Here is a 23,241-nt window from a genome sequence, read left to right as displayed (position 1 = left end):
AATTTTAATTACAAAGTCTTGAGCCTTATATATGCACAGAACATCAAAGCTCGATATATAGCTGGAAATTATATGGAAGCTGCATCACATCAAAGGTACTCCATCTACTCATATCAGCCACACTAATTATATTTAAGTCAGGAAGGATAACATAGCAGTTTATTATGACTCCTATTTACTACAAGTTTATATTTATGCTTATAACAGATACATGCTGCAGTAAGTCAAAAGCTAAACTAGTGAACTTTAAAAACCATTGGCTGTTCTGTTCTAGTTTTAACATCCATTAAAACTGACTACATGTAAATTTTTCTAAATAATTTCAGAATTCTCAATCCTAATGATTCAGCAAGGCGGCCCGATATATAGCTAAAAATTATATATTACAGAGCTTTGTTTCTTTGAACAGTGCTATCCTTGGAATAACTATGTGTATGTGAAAAACAAAACAAAACCTGCAAAACTACACTGTCTACAAACCTTCTACCCCACTCTCAACAAACTCAGTATTGTCCAACCCAAAGTCAAGTCCACTCAGAACCTGTTGCCTCAAGTGCACGAGTTTTAATACAACTCTAAAAAAATTATGTATTAAAAAAAATGTATATTTAAAAAGTATCTTATAAAAAATATACTAAGAGTAACATCTAACAAACCATTCCCCAATTCTTTTGTTTTGATCCTTCTTAAAATAGTTTAATGGCTGCACTTTACATTGTAACCTAATTACCATCAGTCTCCATAAAGGTAAAGTTAATATTCTTACATAAAGATACCTTCGGATTCCTCCATTTCTCTACACATAATAACCAGAGTATCTTACATAATCAACACTACGTTTTTGTCACTTCTGAATACTCTGCACTTCAGACTTCAAGAAGCTGGCTCACTTTTATCTCAATTCCCCTCAAAAATACATGAGGTCCTAAAAAAACAAAACAGAAGGTACTGGTCTTTTAAGCAGTCTGTCTGTGTACAAAAATAGTTTCACCACCCTCCCCATACAAAAATAAGTGTAATTTACTGTGGAAATTTCAGAAAAACAAGTGGGAGGAAATATAAATCACCCATAAAGCTAATACCAACATTCAGAACGAACACATTTTGGTACATATCTATTTTTACACTTATTCCTAAATTCCTTTAAAAACCAACAAAAAGTATATTTGGGATCACCAGAATTTAATTACTTTCTTTCCAAGTAATATTATATACCACCATTTCCCCATCATTATTCTCCTGTTAAGGCATTCTTTTTAAAAGCTACATAAATTTCCTTCTGATTGGCCCACTGTAATTAGGAGATCTCTAAGTGTTCCGTCTTTCAGATTTTGGTAAGCTTAATAATGGAGATTAACATTTATATGCACATATCTTTTACATACTATTTTCTTAGAATAAATATAATCCTTCCATTTTTAAGCCTATTTATTAAAATGTAAGACTGAATCAAGTATCCAATCAAGATAGCATTCTAGAATAAACCCGCAGCACTGCCCCTCTTTGATTACTATTACCTCCACCTCCTTGGGCTTTCTTATCTCATAAAATTAGATTTGAATTACATTATATTTCTAAAGTCATGTAAGACTATTTACTTACATTCCTCAATTTGTTTACCTATCAGTAGCAGACTTGGATTATTAGCGTTTACGCTTGCCTAAACGTGTTAATAAAATGAGTTCTGTCTAAAGATTCTTTTAACGTACATAGTGATCAGGTCAAGATTGGTTAAATCCTTTCCAATTGGTTCAAAAGGCTATGTAAAGGCAACTTCACTTATACATAGCTAAGAAGGGAGTTATGTGATGATGATAAAGGGAAAATTTCTTCTCTGTGTAAAACACACACTCGTGTTATAACCATATAAATATGAAGTTCAAGGGAAGAAATGTAAATTTAAAGCACTTCACCAACAGCTTCTGGCTAAAGATCTTTTCCCAATCTTACATAACCAACCAGATCATTTAGTACTTCAATTGTGTTCCAATTTCAACTTTGCAAAAACATTCTGGTGAAGCGCAGAAGGCGTACAGAGTGTTTACGTAACAACAACAAAACTCTCCACTTTCATTTCTATGACAATATTACCGTTGAAAAATTATGACGACAGACTGCGCATATGACTGAGCCATTGACTCTTCCAAAGGATATTTTCAACCTTTTAGGAAAATACTCTCAAATAGAAAATTTCCGCGGAATACAACTGTTTCAATTTAACTGGGAGAAAACCGTCTCTCATGGACTTCTTAAACATTTTAAACCAAGCTCTAGTCAACACACAGAACGCAGCATCCAGACAAAATCTCATGACTAAGACCTGGGAATCAACGACTCTCACATTATTCCAGCGCGCTTGAAGACTAGAAATTTCGGAATCGCCATAACGTTCTAGAAATATCTGGCTAGAAAACTGTAACTGATCCAATAAGAATATTCCACAGAACAGGAAAAACATCTAGAATTCTTCCATTGGCAAAAGGGAAAAGTCCCTGTAAAACACCGATCAAGGCACAAAGCTAGCAATGAAAAGAACAACGATACACCGACTACACCACGGTACTCCAAACCCTTTGTCTGGAAACCGGAAGGTCCCACAACATACGATCCTCTAGATCAACGGAGACTGACAGTATTTTAATTGAGACGAGAAAATATGAGGGGGCTCTCTAAACAAGCACAAGTATCTTGGCTCGCAGCCTACTGCAGAAAGCTTTCTCCACGACGCAATACGAAAAACAAGCGTTAACGTTTCATTTTTCGGCCATTTTTACACGATGGGGGTGGGGAGGAATTGTTTGAGGTCCGGCTAAAATCCCGCGCGCATGTGTGTGGGCGGGGGACTGGGAAGTCTTAGGGGGCGCTATGAAGCGATGGGCCAAGAGCAGAGGGAAGGCCGTGAACCAAGAGAATAAAGAAACGCTGTTCAAACGGCTAAGCTTTTCAGAGTCTACGAAATCCTCCATTTTGCGACACATTTTAAGGGGCAAACGGAAAAAAAAAAAAGCAAATACTTATCTGGGGCTGGCCCTATTCCAAGACTTCTCTGCTTTAACTATTCTCCCCAAACGACAGGCCCCCAGTGGACAACCAGTCCCTCAGGCCTCGAGCGCTCCTCCCTTCGCCTCAGCGCTGCAGTCCGCGTGTAACGGGCTCGTCGTCCCGCCCCCGCCCACAGCAAGCCAAAGACGCGGGAAGCTCGGCGGATCAACTGCCTTCGGCGCCCCCCGACTCTCCCGCCGCACCCTGGGCCCTTGGCTGGCCACACGTCTCCCCCCGGGACCGCTCACCTCCACCGCCCGAGGAGGCTGGTTGCGCCGCCACTGCGCTCCTAACATGGCGGCCGCCGATCAGGCGGCTCACATACGCAGCGAGGAGGGAGGCAGAGCGGGCGAGCGGGAGCGAGCAAGAAAGGCGCGCCGCCGGCTCCCCGCGGCCCCTGTCGCCGTCGCAGCCTCCTCCTCGCGGACGCGGAGAGCCCCCGGCCACCCCACCCCGATTCTTACCCGCATTACGCCTACCTTAAGGAAAGGGAGAGGAAAAAGGAGAGATACCTCTCTCCTAGCAAGCGGGACGCGGAGGCTCCCACAATCCTCCGCAGCAACGGCGCTGGTAAGAGGTGGCAGCAGCGGCTGCAAGAACAAACCCGCTCTCGCGAGAGAGTTCGTCCGCACTCCACCCCCTTTCGGGTCTCGTTTCTGAGCGCGCCAAGCCCCTCCTCCTCAGTGAGCATATACGGCTCGCGCCTTCGATGGCGGTCGTTGTTCTCTAATTCTGGAGCCCGCCTGTGGCGGGAAATGGATAGAGAATCACAATTTACAGGTTCGAGTCCCGTTTCCCAAAAAGGCTTTCCCCCAACCCTTTAACTGCATGATGCAAAATTTAAATACGGGTATGCGTTAGAAGCGAGTCGCAGGAGCCACTAGGTTAGGCCCGATTTCTATTCTGATTATTCTTTCAGTATTTGCCAAACAGTAATAGCAAGTGCCAGGCGAGCGAACCCATGCCATTTTGGTTGGTTTTTAATCTCATTAATTACGTGGAGGGTCATCCGGCGGTGGATAGCGAACTCAGCCCATCCGAAATGCCGCCGCCGCCACTTCGAATTTGACTACATGTAAGACAATCCTGAGGCTGATGGAGGTTCCCGAATTGCACGTGAAAATCCTGAGGCAGACTGAAATTGCTGGTAAAGCTGGAGTTAAGGGCCGTTTCCCTGGGTTTTCAGATTTAAATGCAAAGGGACAGGCACCTGATGCCTGTGGTAAATTCGTGAATGTAAATACTAATTAATAGCACAAAATTTTAAAATCTTGAGTATGCTGAATCAGATTTGCATCTTTGAAAAATCATTCAGGGTCCTCTGTGAAGATAGTGGAGAGGGCAAAGATGAAGACCAGAGACCAGTAGAAAATTGAAGAGTAGTTTAGGACAGAACTTAGCTCTTGTGAATGACAGAATATGCAAGTTGAGGGAGGGAAGGGTCATAGATGAATGACAACTCTATGGTTAGCAGTGCTATTAAGTGGCACTGGAAGAGTACCAGGAGGGGAGGCTTAAGATGTTTGGCAACAGTTTTAAAGGTGTGGCATTAATGGGTCTTGACATCATGGGAAAAAAGTGTGGGTTACTGGCACACTTCAGTTAATGTTATAAATGAAGCAATGAGATTTTAAAGATAAGTTGGAGATGGTCCAGTGAAAAGAGAGACCTTAGGACCTTGAAAAACTAACTAGGTAGAGCTGAATGACAAAGGAGACCAAGTGAATACAGAGGTAGGGAAAAAACCAAAAAGGTTTGGGAAGAGTAGGAAGGTACACAAATTGTACTGCTTTAACAGCCAAAATACTTAAAGGACCAAGCCATCAACAGGGTCAAATGCTATCCACAGGGAAGACTAGGACTAAAAATATCAACAAAAAGTTTAGCAACATGAACATCATTCTTAACATGGACTTGTTTCCAGTAAAGGGGGAGAGGAAGTCTGCCTGTGAATACTGAATGTATTGAAACAGGAAGATGGAAACTACCCCGTGCAGAAAAGGTTTGGCTATTAAGAGACTGGAGAAAGCAGGGTTGAATTTTTCGTTTTAGTACTGAGAGTCTTGAGCACAACTAAACTGTTGGCAGGAATGGAGCCTCCTGGGTGGCTCAGTTGGTTTAAGTGTCCGACTCATTTCCACTCAGATCATGATCTAAGTTTGTGGGGTCAAACCCTGCATCAGGCTTTGTGCTGACAGCGTGGAGTCTGCTTGGGATTTTCTCTCTGCCCTCCCCCACTCACGCTCTTTCTCAAAATAAACTTAATGTTTTTATTATTGAGAGACAGAGCATGAGCATGGGAAGGGCAGAGAGAGGGGGAGACACAGAATCCCAAACAGGCTCTGTACTGGACAGGGCTTGGTGAGATCATGACCTGAAGCAAGATCAAGAGTTGGACTCTAACCTACTGAGCTACCAGGTGTCCGAAAAAGAGTAACTTTCTTTTTTTCCCCTTTAATGTTTTATTTATTTCTGAAAGAGAGAGAGAAAGAGACAGCATGGGCAGGGGAGGGTCAGAGAGGGAGGGATACAGAATCTGAACCAGGGTCCAGGTTCTGAGCTGGCTGTCAGCAGTCTGACGTGGGGCTCGAACCCACAAACCGCGAGATCATGACCTGACCTGAAGTTGGACGCTTAACCGACTGAGCCACCCAAGTGCCCCTTAAAAAAACATTTAAAAAAGGTTTTCAGGAAGGGTATTTTAGTAAAAGGATCCAGATAAAAGGAGACAGGTCTTTATTTTAACAGGAGGCATGGAGAGAATCGTGTGGAGTTTTCATTAGATTTGGTGGAAGACTTGGGAATTATAGTTAGGGGACTTCAATTTTGTGACTAAGTCTTCTTTGAGGACTAGAATCAAACAAGAGAAACTTTCAAATAGCCATGAAGAGTGGAACGGCAATCCCACATTTCCATGTATGCTGTATAAATGAAGAACTGAGTAAGTGATGTTTAAGCCAACTAGGTAATTTGGGGGGGATCCTAATTCTTCAGTGAATCTTGTATCTTCCTTCCATTCAAACCATATCTGCTTTCTAAGTGGTGAGCCTTTGATTCCAACAAAGGCTAAGACTCCCCTTTGTTATTTCCAGCCCTTAGATGAAACAAGAGGCTCTCTCCTTATGGAGAAACATGAATGCATGTTAGCACTAAGATACACACTTACCCATGCTTTTGTGTAAGGCTGTAATGCCACCTGGTGATTGCACAGAGAAGAAAAATCAAACTTTTCCACTGAGTATTTATTGAAGGTCTGATTAATGGCTCATCAGCAAAGACACATTGGAAACCAAACTTAATACAAGGTTTCAGCTTATCAAATACCTGTTTCATGAAGGACACAGTACAAGGGTGGGGATTCAATGACAAATTGCCTACCTTTTCAGAATCCTAGTCTGATGGAGATTGGACAAGGAATCTGGCCTCAAGGTAGGCCTGGCTATGAGTAGAGATGGACCAAGAGCTCTCTACTGGTTTGGGTTACTTTGGAGGGGGTGAGGTGTATACCAGTGATGGTAAAGAATGAGGCAAAAGCAAGAATTTGTGCTAAGAGTTTGAAAGGTCTAAGTGACAGGCTTGGTATAGCTGTTACATGACTTTAAATACAAGGAAAGAGTCTGGATTTGAGCTGATAATGAAGACCTTTAACAGTTTTTATCTTTTAATTTTTTTTTTAATGTTGTTTATTTATTTGTGAAAGAGAGAGAGACAGTGTGAGCAGGGGAGGGTCAAAGACAGAGAAAGATACAGAATTTGAAGCAGGCTCCAGGCTCTGAGCTGGCTGTCAGCACAGAGCCTGACATGGGGCTCTAACCCACGAACCGTGAGATCATGACCTGAGCCGAAGTCAGTGCTTAACCAACTGAGCCACCCAGGTGTCTCAAGACCTTTAACAGTTTTGACCAGACCCATTGACAACATATATTTTGATGCCACACAATCACTAAGCAGCTGGTAATATTTGTATTACCATGATTTTGACAGTAAAGTGATGCAGCTAAATTGTGACAGATAGCAGGATTTGAGCCCAGTACAATCTAAATCCAAACCCAGAGTTTTGAGCATTATATGATACTGCTTTTAACAGGGCTGTAGTCTACCTGACAGTCTACCATCTACTTATTTAACAGATTTAAATGCCGGAAACAAGGTCATTCCTATACTTTAAGCTATTGAAAAATAGAGAACTGTAACCAGTGGCTCTTTCAGCAACTGCATTGGGGGGAGGGGCAGCAAGAGGGGGTTTGAGAAGGAATTTTTGAATAGGTATATATGTAATAAATTTCAGAGAATACAACAATTTTACCCAACTTGTTTCCCTACATAAAGGCAATCCTCGGGGTGCCTGGGTGACTCAGTCGGTTCAATGTCTGACTTCAGCTCAGGTCATGAGCTCACAGTTCGTGGGTTTGAGCCCCGCTTTGGGCCATGGGCTGACAGCTGAGCCTGGAGCCTGCTTCAGATTCTGTGTCTCCCCCTCTCTCAAAATAAAGACATAAAAAAATTAAAAAAAAAAAAAAAAGGCAAACCACTTATCAGCCATTTGTGTATTCTAAATTTTCTAAAAACATTTTTGTGTGTGTGTGTATATACACACACATACATGTATATATTCTTGCTATTAAAGATGGCCACAAATTTTTTGCCAGTGGAATCAATTTCACCTCTATTTGCATCAGGAAGGGCACTGTAAATAGAAAGAGCTTTGACCAATAGAATGCAGAAGTGACTTTTTAAAAAATATTTAATGTTTATATTTGACAGAGGGAGAGAGTGTGCATGCATGAGCTGAGGAGGGGCAGTGAGATGGAGACTCTGGAACCCACAGTGAGATCATGACCTGATCCCTGTGAATACTTTTAAAAGTAATCTCTTTGCCCAACCTGGTACTTGAACTCATGACCCTGAGATCAAATCACTTACTCTGTGTAAGTCAGCTCCTATATACTGAATTTTAAAAATCTAGTCACATCATTCATCCCTTTTAAGTATTCCTCATTTAACTTAGAAGGCAAAGCCACTATACTTTGTGTTTATATAAAAGAAAAATTGTGCTCTTATTGTACTTCCTAATTTAATTTGTTTCAGAGTTTATTTCTGGACTTCCTTTTATCTGTTCTATTCATTGAGTAATCTATTCAAGTGCTAGTTTCACTGTTTTACTCTTTCTGTAATGTTTTAGTATCTAATAGGGCTAGTTATCCTTTATGGACTCTAATTTTTTTCTTAATATTATGGTTATTCTCATTTTTCCATTCTGTTACAGTGGCATTTTTATAAACTTAGTTTTCTTTAGGATATTTATCTTTATGCTGAACTTCTTGAACATGGTAGGATTTACCATTTAAGGTCTTACTTGTGCCTGTCAGTATTACGTGTAACTGACTGAGCCACCCAGGTGCCCCCTCTTAGACAAGTGATTTTTACTTCTCCATTCATATTTTTCTCATGCTAATTACTTTTTTTTTAATTTTTTTATTTATTTCTAGGATAGAGAGAGACAGCGTTAACAGGGGAGGGTCAGAGAGAGAGGGAGATACAGACTCTGAAACAGGCTTCAGGCTCTGAGCTGGCAGTCAGCACAGAGCCCGACGCGGGGCTCGAACCCACGAACCGCGAGATCATGACCTAAGTGAAAGTCGGACGCTTAACCGACTAAGCCACCCAGGCGCCCCTCATGCTAATTACTTCTGATAGTAATTTTGAACAATGCTTTCTTCCTCTTTTTTTTAATTAAGACCACTTCTAGAGTTTCCTCATTTAGCATCACACAGCCTTTTAGAGTAAGACTGAATGTTGACCCTCAGCAATTTTAGCAAATGTGGTTTTAGCATATAGGGAGATTATTCTTGATATATTCTTGAAATAACCTAGATACCACTTTCCTACATGTAACAACTTGTTTATACATATCTGTAAAGTCTTTATGCCCCTAATCTAGCAAGTATACTATATATGCCAAACTAAAACAGGAACCCAACTTCAGTCACATCCTTTAAACAAGTGAATCTTTGGGGCGCATGGGTGGCTCAGTCAGGTAAGTGACCGACTTCAGCTCAGGTCATGAGCTCAGTTTGTGGGTTCAAGCCCCGCGTCAGGCTCTGTGCTGAATGCTTGCTCAGAGCCTGGAGCCTGCTTCAGATTCTATGTCTCCTTCTCTCTGTCCCTCCCTGCTCATGCTCTGTCTCACTCTACCTCTCAAAAATAAATAAATGTTAAACAAAAAATAAAAAAATAATAAAAAATATAAAAAAGTGAATCTTTGGGGTGCCTGGGTGGCTCAGTCAGTTAAGCGTCCAACTTGGTTTTGGCTCAGGTCATCATCTCAGTTCATGAGTTCCAGCTCCAGGGTGGGCAGCTCTGAGCTGACAGTGTGTAGCCAGCTAGGGATTCTCTCCCTCTCCTACTCTCTTTAAAAAAATAAACTTAAATAAAAAAAGTAAATCTTTGAGCAATTTATAAAGGTCTTGATATTCTTATTCTGACCCTCAATGAACCTACAGTTTAGGAGTGCTAGCACTGAATAATTTTAATAAAATATGAGAAATTCTATCAAAGGGCAAACCTGTGTATGGGAATGTGTGACCCATCAAGGCTTTCCAAAGGAACATTTTATTTTATTTAAAGTTTCTTTATTTGAGAGAGGGGGAATGGGGCGGGGGCAGACAGACTCCCATGCAGGGACTTCAATGCAGGGCTTGAACTCACCAACAATGACATCATGTTCTGGGCCAAAGTCAGATGCTTACCTGACTGAGACACCCAGGCGCCCAGAGAGGGACATTTTATTTTATTTTATTTTTTAAATGTTTTATTTATTTCTAGGAGAGAGAGAGAGAGACAGCATGAGCAGGGGAGGGTCAGAGAGAGAGGGAGACACAGACTCTGAAAAAGGCTCCAGGCTCTGAGCTGGCAGTCAGCACAGAGCCCGACGCGGGGCTCGAACCCACGAACCGCGAGATCGTGACCGAAGCGAAAGTCGGACGCTTAACCGACTAAGCCACCCAGGCGCCCCAAGAGAGGGACATTTTAAAAAATCTAAGAGACTCATAGGTGATATGAGAGAATGAAGTAGATGGGGGCTAAAAGCTAGGTTTGTTTGTATTTGTTCTTTATATGACAGAGGCAAAAGGAAGCATCAAGCTTCAGCAACAGTGACCAAGATGCTGATAGCTTGAAAGAAGTTATTTGGCACTTGGAAACCAGACAAAAACAGGCATTTCAGTAGTCCCTGGAAGACGTTAGTCTGAATGCGGCTGATGACTGAGGAAGGGAAGGAATTATTAGAGTTAGTTGGGATCACCTAGGGGTACCATATTGAAAGTTCCAAATCAAATACTAGTTTTGGAGCCAGATTAATTGAACACAGTAGTTCCTGGACCCACTGTGTGATCTTGGGCAAAATAACAGCACTACCTTGTGAGACTGTTGCGAGGATTAAGATATACACAATGAGTTTAGCAATTCTGGCACAAGATCCACATGCAGTAAATGTTGTCAATGTTGTAGAGCACCACATGTGCCGCAGTATATTTACATGAATATCCTAAAATGACAAAACCATAGATTCAAAGATTATTTATTTTGTATAACCCCCCAAATTTCACTTGTTAAAATTATCCACTTAAGTCTGGTTATAACATAAATTTTAATCTGGCACCTACTTGTCAGTTTAAGGATTGCTAGTAAGAGGAGTTCTTCTAGTTATAATTTACACACAAAGCTGTTTCACACACTTTAATTATGAAGACATTTATAGATTACCAAAAAAAGTAACAAAAGGCGATGCATATTTTAGTTAACGCATGTCTCAAATTGGAACAAATCCTCTGCAAATCTAGTATTTTCATTCAATACTCTTTGAAATTTAGTTTAGTTTTAAATAGTTGTGCAGTAGGTTCCGTCTTTAGAATCCACTAGAAAATGCTTTGGAAATTGGACATCTTTGTTTTTCATTTTTTGGTTTCAAACTATTGAAGAATAAAATCAATGCTGTCCATACCCTCAATTACTGGCAAATTACTGAAAAGCAGGAAAGATATGCCTATGGCATTACTGTATTTTAGATACATTTTGATGCATAGGTAATGATATTTGACAGCTGAAGGTCCTTAGCTGTCAGAATTGAAGCTGCTTGGCTGTATGGGAAGTAAAGTAGATTTAAGTAAAATCTAAGTAAACCCATAGAAGCTGATGTGAATAATACCTTTCAAAGGACACATGGCATCTCTCTAGCTCTATGGTAGGCTATGTGTAATGACACATGTAATGGGGACACCCAGGGAAGGTGACTTCTCTACTGAAGTGATATCTGAGCTGGTATCTCAAAGGAGACAAAATGGAAAAGAAAGATGGAATTAGAAGGGGAAATACCAAGTGCAGAGACCTAGTAGCAAAAGGCCTATCAAGGACTGAAAAAAATCAGTGTGGCCTGAAGGGTGGTAAAGATGAAGAGTTAAGAGGAGTACAGGGTAGACTGTGTATGGCCTGACAGGCCATGTTAAGGTAAGCAGGGTCTAAGTCTTATCCATCACTTATCCCTAATGTCTAGGAGTTCAGTGAATAAAGGCTCTAAACCCATAAAAAGGGTGCGTTAAATAGTCTTCTGACAAGATGTGTAATTAGCATATGTCATTGTCTGCCTCTAATCCAGCCTTGGAGATTACACAAGAAGGAAGTTAGGGATCTGAGAAATTAAGTATGAAGATTCCTTGGAGGAACAGATCATGATTACGTCCTATTATACAGGGGCAGGAAATGGAAACCTAGTGTAGAAAAGGGCAGAGTGACAGGAGCATAGAGATAGTAGAACTTAAGATGTAAGTTTTCTACTCTGCCTTTACCCCCTCATTTTCGCTACTTCACATCAAACCTTTCACGGGCAGGGGTGGCCAGCATATTGCAACCTTACTTAGCCCCTGGAGTTCTCCTCTAGAGAATTACAACTCAGGAGGAGGAAGTTCTACCACTTAACACTCAGGTGAAGCCCAAGTTATAAATCCTAGGCTTTATGCCTTGAGGTCATCTCCACACTCCAGCCCATTAACACTAGGGCCTGGGCTTGGCTATTCCCTTCTAAAGTCAGCTGATAAAAATTCCCATCCTCAGGCCCCTGGGTGGCTCAGTCGGTTTAGCGGCCGACTTCAGCTCAGGTCATGATCTCACAGTTAGTGAGTTCGAGCCCCGCGTCGGGCTCTGTGCTGACAGCTAGCTCAGAGCCTGGAGCCTGCTTTGGATTCTGTATTTCCCTCTCTCTCTGACCCTCCCCAGCTCATGCTGCGTGTCTCTCTCTCAGGGGGAAAAAAAAAGAAATTAAAATTTTCCATCCCCTACTGTGAGCTCATAGGGTAAAAATCAATTATCTGGGAACTTGAGCATTCCCTAAGACCATTCTCCCCTTCTCATGCTCTCTCTCAAAAATAATAAAGATTAAAATATTTAAAGATAAAATGGGCTTAAGGAAATAGAACTAAAGGTAATATCCTCAATGGGATTCTAGAACAGATAAAAGATATTTAAGTAAAATCTAAGGAAATCTGAACAAAGTATGGACTTTAGTTAATAACATATTCATATTAGCCCACTAACTGTAACAAATACTAATGTAAACTGTATTTGTAATGTAACATATACTAATGTAAAATGTTCTTATGAAAGGAAACTGGGTGTGGGGTACATGGGAACTCTTTGTACCATCTTTATAACTTTTCTGTAAATCTACAACTATTCTATAATCTATTTTAAGGTCCATTTTATTAGCCTCTTTTGAGGTAGTGTTAAGTCACCCTTAACAAAATTACAGAATGTTCTCATACTCCAAGGGCCTTTATTGGAGTATAGGGAGGGCCAAAGTAACAGGCTTCTTTGAGTCAGGCCTTAGGATACTAAACTGACAAATATATGACCCAGCAAGCAGCCTTACTGTTTCTAAATAGCAGTAAAGAGAATTGCTAAGCAGATATTCTAAGTATTACAGTTGACTTGTTAATTCAGTGAAATTGTTTTCCAAGAGAATATTGACAGGTCCATTAGCTGGAGCTGTTCATAAAGCCCTAATTAAGCAACAAGATTCAAGGAGTCATTGTCATTCTTTTAAGTACTTAATTAGTTGTTTTCTTTTGTGTGAATTCCTAGGCACTGATCCGCATTTTTATGTTCCTTTGGGGCCTGCAGAATTTATTTCTTGGGGGCTTTATTTTCTTGATCAAAATTTTGAGACATGATCCAAAATTTTAACTCAAAAGTCTATTGACAACAATTTCAACCCTGGAGGAAGAAAAGTAAATTATTGATATGCACCAGGGATGGAATATTTTAAGCTCCCTACCCATCCCGCTTTACTTTTTCCTCTTGATATGGTACAGGTCTGAGGCTTGAAACTTTGAAGCAGAGCAGTGAAGAGAGGCACTGCTTCTACCAACTGCTACCTGTGACAGGAGGTGGCAGCTCAGGGTTATAAAGTTACTTTGAAATGTTTCACTTCATCTTTTCTTTCCTCACCAGGAAATTAAAAAAAAAAAAAATCAACTCAACTGGGAGTAGTAATAGGTGACTAACTACTCATCAACAAGGAAATTCCATTAAATTATTTTAATGTGCATGATTAAGCCACTGAAACCTCCTGTGGTATTGAAAACAGGCAGAGACATCAATGAATTATCCTTCTTCAAGTAGCAACAAAGGGGCCCCCTCTCTGCTCCTGGGTAGACAGTGGTCAGGAAGGCAATCTGTAGGAGCTTGTGATCCCAGATTTTAAAAATTTATCTATCTACTTAATGTTCTATATTTTAATTTTTTTTATTTAAAAATATTTTTTAATGTTTATTTTTTAGAGAGAGAGACACACACACACAGAGAATTCAAAGAGGCTCCAGACTGTCAGCTGCACAGAGCCCCAATGCAGGGCTTGAACTCATGAACCATGAGATTATGACCTGAGCCATCAAATGCTAAATTGACTGAACCACCCAGGTGCCCTGATTTTTTTTTTTGTATTTTTTAAAGTTTATTTATTTTTTTGTTTTATTTATTTATTTTGAGAAGAAGACTCAATCCCAAACAGGACTTGATCCCATAACTGTGAGATCATGACCTGAGCCAAAATCAAGGGTGAGCCAGGAAAGAGAAACTCTTATGCAGGATCCACACTCAGTGTGAAGCCCAACACGGGGCTTGAGCTAACAACCCTGGGATCATAACCTGGGCCTAAATCAAGAGTTGGAAGTTCAAGTGATTGAGCTATCCAAGCATCCAGTGATTTCAGATTTTAAGCCCTGACTTCAGGACATAAAGTTTTCCTCTTTCCCTTAGGGACCATTTCTGTTTCACTACCTAGGGCTGAAACTGTGATCAGGCTCTGCTGGAAACTGAAGACTGGTGTTCTTTCTTAGGAGCTTTTCCTTTAGGTGTACATTAAAAATGAAGAGAACTGCTATGACAAAAGTTAAGCCATGCAAAAAGTTTACACAACAAACTCCAACACAAAAAGCGAACTATTCTGCTACTGGATAATTCCAAGTCATTTCATACCTCTATAAGAGGTAGAATCCGGGGCACCTGGTGGCTCAATCTGTTAAGCATTTGCTTCTTGATTTTGGCTCAGGTCATGATCTCATGGTTCACGGGATGGAGCCTCTGGTCAGGCTCTGTGCTGTCAAGGAGCCTGCTTAGGATTCTCTCTCCCTCTTTCTGCCCCTCTCCCTCTCATGCTTGTGCTCTTATTCTCTCTCTAAAACAAACATTAAAAAATAAATAAAAGATAGAGTTTAAGGCCATATAATAAACGCTTGCTATAAGGCAAAGGTATTGGTAACATGGAATTTTTCAGCGACATGTACCAACATGTATCAACTAGCTTGAACCTGTCACTAATGAGCTGTCAATTTTTTTTTTTAATTTTAGTTCATTTTTGAGAGAGCTAAACAGTGTGTGAGCAGGGGAGGGGCAGATAGAGAGGGAGACACAGAATCCGAAGCAGGCTCCAGACTTTGAGCTGTCACCACAGAGGCCTACATGGGGCTCGAAGTCACGAACCATGAAATCATGACCTGAGCCTATGTCAGATGCCCAATCGACTGAGCCACCCAGGCGCCCCTGAGCTGACCATTCTTACGGCCTGAATTTCATTTTCTAGAACAGGGCTTGGCAAATTCTAGCTCACAGGCCAATTTTGGCCTGCCAATTTGTTTTCGAAAGGCTTTCAAGCTTAGAATGATTGGGAGGAAGTGTTTTTTTTTATAACACAAAAAACATTACAAAATTCAAATTTCAGTGTCCATTAATTAAGTTTTACTGGAGGTGCCTGGGTGGCTCATTTAAGCATCCAACTTTTGATTTCAGCTCGGTCATGATCTCATCATTCCTGAGACTAAGCCCCACACTTAAAGCTCTGGTGCTGACAGCGCAGAGCCTGCTTGGAATTCTCTCTCCTTATCTCTCTGCCCCTCCCCTGCTCTCTTGCTCTCAAAATAAATAAAATAAACTTAAAAATATATAAAGTTTTACTGGGTGATGGGCATGGAAGAGGGCACTTGTTCAGATAAGCACTGGGTGTTATATGTAAAGCAACTTGACAATTAACTATTTAAGGAAAAAAATAAAAAAAAATAAAGTTTTAGTGGGGCACAGTAATGTTCATTTGTTGACTCCCTTTCTATGCTGGGGCTACTTTCATACTAACTAGCCATAACTTTCATAGTAGGTACAAGAGAGACTATAAGGTGCACAAGCCTAAAATATTATCTGGCCTTTTACAAGTTTGCCAACCCCTGCTCTAGAACAGCAGCGTATAATAAAATTTTCCACACTGGTGGAAATGTTCTCTGAGCTGTTCAGTATGGTAGTCACTAAACACTGAGATGGAAAAAGATTTAATTTTTGTCAGTTGAAATAGCCTTATGTATTGTACTGTAGAGCTCTAGAAAACGAGAGCTTAATTTAAGCCTTGGACTTTCGATCTAATATTCTTCTCTAATGTTCTCATATTCCCCATAATTTTTAGAACTCTAAAGTTTTTCCTGTAAAGAGAACACCACTTTTTACAAATTTTTTCTCTTTGTTATTTAAGCTCTATACCTAACATGGGGCTTAAACTCATGACCCTGAGATCAAGAATTACATGCCCTCCCTACTGAACCAGCCAGGTGCCCCCAAGAAAACCTCACTTTATAGTTTTCCTTTACTATCACAGTACCACCACCCTCTCAATATTTCTGACACCAGATGTGTGTGGATTTCCCCCCACACCAAGCAAATCTGTGCCACCAGCTGGGCATCCTACAGTTTAGCTCACTTTTGACTCTATATATACACCGAGTATCATCAGATCCCACAGGTTAAGGGCATAGTCCAAGAATGTCCCTCCCTCACTTCAGATGCCAGTCACAAGTCCAGGTTGTCACCTATACTTCTGACCAATATAAATCAGAGGTTCCCCAAAACCCCTCCTCAGGTTTGATAAATTTGCAGTAGTAGCTCTCAGAACTCAGGAAAACAGTTTGCTTATGATTTACCAATTTATTTTAAAAGGATATGGTCGGGGCGCTGGAGTGGCTTAGTCGGTTAAGCATCTGACTTCAGCTCAGGTCATGATCTTGCAGTTCAAGAGTTCCATCCCCACATTGAGCTCTCTGCTTTCCATGCGGAGCCCACTGTGGATCATCTGTTCTCCCCTGCTTACACTCTCTTTCTCTAAAATAAACATTTAAAAAAAATGTTTCATAAACATCCAGATGGGACATGAATAGAGCAAGGCTATGTGGAAAGGGTCGCTGAACTTCCATATCCTCTCTGGGTGTGCTACTCTCCCAGCACCTCCATGTGTTCACCAACCTTGAAGTTCTCTAAACCCAGTCATACTACTGGGATTTTTATGGAGGTTTCATCATGTGGGAATAATCAGTTATTAATTCCATCTGCAGCCCCTTTCCCCTTTCTGAAGAATGGACTTGGGGTTGAAAACTCCAAGCTTCTCATCATTGCCTGGTCTTTCTAGTGACCAGCCTCATTAGAACAAAACACTTAAATCACCCAGGAAATTGTTGGATTTAGGAGCTCAGAGTCAGGCACCAGCATGAAAGACCAAATTTTAGAACAAAAGATGCTCCTAGCATAAATTTAAAGAGTTTTAAGTGCTTTGTGCCAAGAATGGGAGCAGAGGCCAAAATATATATTTTCTATTTTTTCACACCACTGCATCTGAGGCTGAAACAAGTTAATTAGAACCTACATGGCAAAAGGACTGTGTATATTACCTATCCCGGTGTCACATAGGTCTGGGCTGTCAGACATCTGAAGGTTCTGATGGAGGCAGATTTCTCACTCAGGTAAAGGCATCTAGGATTCAAAGAGGAAAGGAATGAAAAACTATCCCTAAGACAGAGTTTCTTCCTCAAAGGAAAAAAAATTGTTTGCACCGAGACTAGGACCAACTCCACAGAAGGAGTTACTCCACTCTCAGAGGTGCAAAACACTGCCCAAGAGCACTAGGCCACAACACCAAAACAGTGCTTGGAGCCAGAACTCAAGAAGGGTAGCGTGTGCTCTTCCAACAGTGTAACACCATCCAAGGCATCACATTGGCCTGGATAGCTGACAACCGCTGGATGATTCTTTAAACAGCTTTCTTTGTTTCAGATACCCAGGCACCCCAAATAGAAGATATGGATATAGGTCTCCCCATGAATTCAATGTTGACGGCAAAACAGAAGCCTGGAAGCACTGATAGCAGACCTTGCTGCCAAACCCTTTTGACAAATAGGTAACAGGAACCCCTTACTCATGCCTTCAGTCATTTTGTCCAACATTCAGGGAGTTCCTACTATGTGCCAGGCACCAACCATGCTTGGGATCTATCTGTGAACAGGCAAGACATGCCATCTTTTCTATCCTATATTTTCCAGTCTGCTTGTAAATTCCTAGGTTGGAACATACATAATCTCAAAGATCCTATACACCTTCAGACCAGAACCACCAAAATCCCACTTAGCCTTTCACTGCTCAGAGGCTGACTTTGTTGGGGGTAAATACAGGTGATTTTGCCTCCCAATTGTTTCCTAATGGATACCAACTAACAAACAGGCCTGCCACATAGGAGGTAGTCAGTGTTGGAATTAATAGGGACATTTACCTGAGAATGCCGGACAGACGGTCCACCTGCCATAAATTTCCTCTCTTCAGGAGGGCCAAGGATGCCCTACTTTCAAGTCATCCTAAACAGAAAAAGATTTCACTGTTCAACACCCTGGACTAAAACAGCAGCTCCTAGAACTGCTTTTCTGTAGAAATGGAAGCAGTACTGCCTGCCATTTATGATTTACCCTATTTTCAATATCCTCCAGAATTATTTCCCATTGTCTTTGTCTTGCCTATAATTACCATTAAAGCTAACCATTCTCCCAAACCCTCTAGGTTCACTAGTCTTAAGACCCCATATGTAAAAGGCTGTTCACAATGAACATCTGAGGTATTCATACAAGGCACTCAATATTTAACTAAGAGAACTCTTTTTAGGGAAAGCCAATTGATGGAACAAAACTAGTTTTTATAAATAACTCCCCAACCTCCCAGCATCCGCAGAAGTTCCTCCTATGGAAACCAGGATGTCACTTTTCACAGAAGTGGAAACTAAGTCAGCCCTATTGGACAATCTCCAGCATCACCATGAGTGATGTGTTTGCCTAGAATGGAGAAGCAGCTCTTCTCAGAGAATTAGCAATCCAAAACAAAATCACTACAAAAGGGACTCATTATTTACTGCTCTGAAGAGGGAACAACTCTGTGGGAAACCAACACAGATATACTGTCAGCCTAAAGCAGAAATTAGTATGGTTATAGCTAGGCCTACTGTCTAGAGCCTCTCAATCAATTGGCATTTTTATATTTTATTAAAGAGCTAGAGAAGAATGCATACAATTTTAAAGCAAATTCATATCAACATTTCTCTACTAAGGCATCCCTATAGATAACAACAGCTATGGAACTCCCTACAGAGGGATCACTGCGACTAGCTCTGTATGGTGGAGCGGGGGCCATGCACTTTGATTTCGGTGAAAATTGCAAAAATCCCATGCACTTTTCCCCCATATAAGCCTCATTTGGAGCTCAAAAAATTTAAAAAGCTGACTTTCCCCCTCTACTAATACATCCCTTAATGGCTTGATTACCTTTGTTCTGTTTCCAGCAACTTGAACTAACCAAACCTGTTCAACCAGAACCACTCAGAAAGATTTGGAGTTTTGGTCATGCCCTTACAAATTTCACCTTAATGAATAAACAATTATGCTGGCATCCTGGTAGAGTTAACAACAGAATTGGCATGAACCAGGCCCAGAATGCCAACCAGCTATCGCGGCTGCTGTTCTCCCAGCAGTGTAACACTTGCCTAGGTACACAGCAACCTAGGCAGCTGCCTACAGCTGGGGCCAAAGGCAGCCTAATGAAATTGCACTCACCTGGGGCTGCATCTGTCCAAGGCCCACGGGCTGGCCTCTCTGCAATCAAAGTACTCCAGGTTACAGTCAGCCAACAGTAGTGAACACTTGTGTCAAGTTCAAGACCTCTACCCCCAAAACCCCATAACTTATTTCAGAGCCACAGAAATAGAGCAGACAATAAAACCGAAACCTTTTCTTTGGTTTGTTTTATTTTCACATGCTTTACCTATGTACCACAGCAACTCAAGGGGAGCATTTTTTAAAAGATTTTTTAAAAATGTTTTATTTATTTCTGAGAGAGAGAGAGACAGACTTAGTCAGAGAGATAGGGAGACACACAATCTGAAACAGGCTCCAGGCTCTGAGCTAACTGTTAGCACAGAGCCTGACGCTGGGCTCGAACCCACGAACCAGGAGATCATGACATGAGCCGAAGTCGGATGCTTAACCGACTGGGCCACCCAGGCGCCCATAAAGTTTTTTTTTTTTTTAAGTTTTATTTCCTTATTTTGAGAGAGCTCAAACTGGGGTGGGGCAGAGAGAGAATCTCAAGCAGCACCGCACTGTCTGCACGGAACCCAATGCGGGACCAACTCACGAACAGTGAGATCATGACCTGAGCAGAAACCAAGTGTCAGATTCTTAGCTGACTGAGCCACCCAGGAGACCCTAAAAAAGATTTAAATTTATATAACCTATACCTAAAGGGGTGTGGGGCTCAAATTTCCAACCCTGAGATCAAGAATTGTGTGCTCTAACACCTGAGCCAGCCAGGCACCCCTCAACAGGAGCAAACTAAAGGTCTAGTCAACAAGTATAAGCTATCACCTAACAACTACGTAACAGTGAACAAACAAGTGGGATGCCTGGATGGCTCAGTCTTAGGTTAAGCATCTGATTCCCCCTCAGGTCATCATCTCCTAACCTGTGAGTTCAAGCCCTGCATTTTATTTTATTTTATTTTTAAATTTTTTTTATATTTTATTTATTTCTAGGAGAGAGAGAGAGACAGCGTGAACAGGGGAGGGTCAGAGAGAGGGAGTCACAGACTGAAACAGGCTCCAGGCTCTGAGCTGGCAGTCAGCACAGAGCCCGACGCGGGGCTCGAACCCACGAACCGCGAGATCACGACCTAAGCGAAAGTTGGACGCTTAACCGACTAAGCCACCCAGGCGCCCCATGCCCTGCATTTTAACTGTGCTGACAGTTCAGAGCCTGGAGCCTGCCTTGGATTCTGTTGTCTCCTTCTCTCTCTGCCCCTCTCCTGCTCGCACTTTGTCTCTTTGTCTCAAAATTAAACAAACATTAAAAAATAAAATAAAAAATTGAACAAGTAACTTAACCTCTCTAAATCTCTCAGTTTCCTCATCTGTAGAATAGGAATGTTATTAACAGTACTTTGTACACAGGATGGTTGTTAGGCTTAAGCAGACTGCAAATTTAGCTTATAGAATAACTGGTTTAGAGTGTCTGGTCAATAAATACTTGCCGTTATCGAAAGCTACTTTCCAGACAAGGAGATGATGAATAGGAGGAGTAAAAGGGGAAATGTTACCTTGGTAGAGCAATGGTCAATGCAAGTCAAAAAGGCTAGTTAAAACTAGATTGGAGAAAACACGGATTCGGAGACCTTTTGAAGAACAATAAAAGCAGTACTTTAGAAAAATAACAGGATGTGATAATGGGTATGAAAGGAAATGGAGACACACTGCCATTCCTACTAACGACCTCAACTGTTGTTGAAAGCAGTAACTGAAATGTTTGCAAGAATGTTAATAAACATTCCTAACCATTCACCATTGTAATTTACCTTATTTACATAATAAGATTAGGATATCTAAGATCATACGTTTTTCCATCCTCTAATTTCACTCTTAACCATCCCCAAACAATTGAGAGAAAAGGTAAAATAGAGGGGGCTCATTGTCCAGGTCTAAAAACTAATCTAAAAACAGCCTGCCCCTTTTAGGGCAATGGGTTGCAGGACCTGACCGAGCTCCACCCGGACACGTGTTCATCACAAATCTTCCCAAGCCCCTGGCTCGCTCTGGCGCCGGGCGCCTGGGAAGCGAGCCTCTCTGAGACCAGCTCTAGGAGACTCCAGGGACAAAAAGGCTGGCAGAAAACAGGGGGAGACTCTAGGGCTACCATCTCCCAGCGACTCTTCAAGATGCCCTCCAAACCTGGGGTCATGGTGGAACGAACCCCAGTTTCGTCCCGTGCCTCGGAAGAAGCCTCCCCACAGCTGCCTTTCGCCGCACACTAGTAAACCTTCCAGGCTTCTCCCCACTTGGCCTTTACTTACCCGCACGTGTCTGGAGCTCGGCCCGCGTACTCCAGCCAGAGCAGAGGCCGCAGGGGAAAGGACAGCCTGAAGCCGAGGGGAGCCCCGCCTCGGGGCGGACACTGAGCAGGCCCTTAGTGGGCGGGGCCCAGAAGCCCCGCCCAGAAAAGGCCCGGTTAGAAAAATGCGGGAGCGGTGGCAGAGGTGAGCATACTCCTTATAGAAGCTAGAATCCCATCATAGAAAGGGTAGAAATCCCAATTAGGACTACATTTATTTGACTACCACTTCGTTTGTTATTAACGGATGGAAGGGGGCGCTGGGTTTGGAGGTGTTAAAGACAAAACCTGGTGTGTCCTGGGGGGCGGGGGGCGTGCTTTCTGCCTGCCCATACCGAGTGTCGGTTCACCTCACAAGTGTGGCACCTTTCGGTTCCTGCAAGTGTAGCATAAGCTCTTTCCACCTCCCAAACAGATCTTTTTTCTGCCTTTCTCTAGTAGGGTCGTATTTCGGCTGATGGCTCGTCCATCAGGTCACCTTGGTTTTCGGTTCTCTCCAGGAGATTTTCGGATAAATTATTCCTGGCCCTCCTATAGCCTAACCGCGTGGGACAGCATCCCTGGTGCCCTTCAGTAGAATCCTTCCCTGACTTGCAGTAGTTAAAGAATACTGGCTTCCTTGCCGGGATTACCTTGTACTGTGGCACAATCAGCCTAAGAGGCCACATCTTCAGTGTGGACAGATTGCCCACTGGGTTACCAGCATTTCTTTTAAATACGAAAACTTCCTTTCTCGATTAGCTGGAGTCAATACAATTATGTCCTGCTGAATGGTGGGTAAAGCTGGAGCCCCTCCCTTTCCTTGACCCCACGGCATCCTACCAGATCTGCTCATCTATTGCACCTGACACCTTTGCCAGGCAAGCCCCTAGGAATCAGCCACTGCCCTTGGCATCTGCCAATGTGTCTTATTATCTTCTCCCAGCTATCACAATGAAAAAAAAATGTGCTTCCTATGCTCCCCAACCCTCACAGACCTCTGCTGAGAAAGGCTAGAGTGAGTGCTAAATTGATTCCCGCTAAAGACACTAGACTAAGGCCAGAGAGAGACTGGAGAAGTGGCAAGCACAAATCCTCGAGTTTTGATGGAGTTGGAGACAGGCTCTGGTTGGAAAAAGGCTTACATAAATACAGTAATTAAAAAAAGGCACATGAGCAGTGTTGAGCTGGTAGGCAGGGGCTCTGCTTTGTAGTTAAATAGAAATGTGGCTGAAGACTGCTGCCATAATCAATGCCCGCATCCGGCTGTCACAGTGTGTTCATAAAGGAGGGTTATGAGAGCTATAAAACCCTGCAGATTGGGTGGGTAATTGTCCTGTGAAGCTCTGCTAAAGGAGAAATTGCATTGGCATCTCATATATTTTGCTTTCTTTTCTTCCAAACACACAAAATGGAGGAGACCTATCCTGAGGATTCATGAAAA

The 23,241-nt window shown here is 42.0% G+C and overlaps 1 protein-coding gene, 1 long non-coding RNA gene and 1 other non-coding gene across 4 annotated transcripts in view; all 3 read right to left on the bottom strand.

Moving 5' to 3' along the window:
• MATR3 (matrin 3) overlaps positions 1 to 3,633 on the bottom strand; it is a 29,326-nt gene extending 25,693 nt beyond the window's left edge. The window contains exon 1 of one of the 2 annotated variants that reach the window (XM_039252728.1): positions 3,522 to 3,633. The gene's annotated coding sequence lies outside the window, so the exon portion shown is untranslated. The remainder of the gene's footprint in view (positions 1 to 3,521) is intronic. The other variant, XM_039252729.1, reaches the window with a different exon arrangement.
• Positions 3,634 to 16,716: 13,083 nt separating this feature from the next.
• Positions 16,717 to 21,870, bottom strand: LOC120245624. The gene is made up of 5 exons (XR_005531837.1): positions 21,781 to 21,870; positions 19,494 to 19,532; positions 18,170 to 18,251; positions 17,295 to 17,376; positions 16,717 to 16,731 (listed from the first exon to the last, which is right to left on the bottom strand). It is a non-coding gene; the product is annotated as an uncharacterized LOC120245624 (long non-coding RNA).
• On the bottom strand, positions 17,446 to 17,646 carry LOC120245661. The gene has a single exon (XR_005531844.1). It is a non-coding gene; the product is annotated as a small nucleolar RNA SNORA74 (small nucleolar RNA).
• Positions 21,871 to 23,241: the final 1,371 nt, after the last annotated feature.

The sequence above is a fragment of the Hyaena hyaena genome, unplaced genomic scaffold, assembly GCF_003009895.1.
Source record: "Hyaena hyaena isolate Hyena2069 unplaced genomic scaffold, ASM300989v1 scaffold_426, whole genome shotgun sequence".
Taxonomy (NCBI): Eukaryota; Metazoa; Chordata; class Mammalia; order Carnivora; family Hyaenidae; genus Hyaena; species Hyaena hyaena.
Note: the sequence above shows the minus strand (reverse complement) of the source record. Positions and strands in the feature narration are given on the sequence as shown.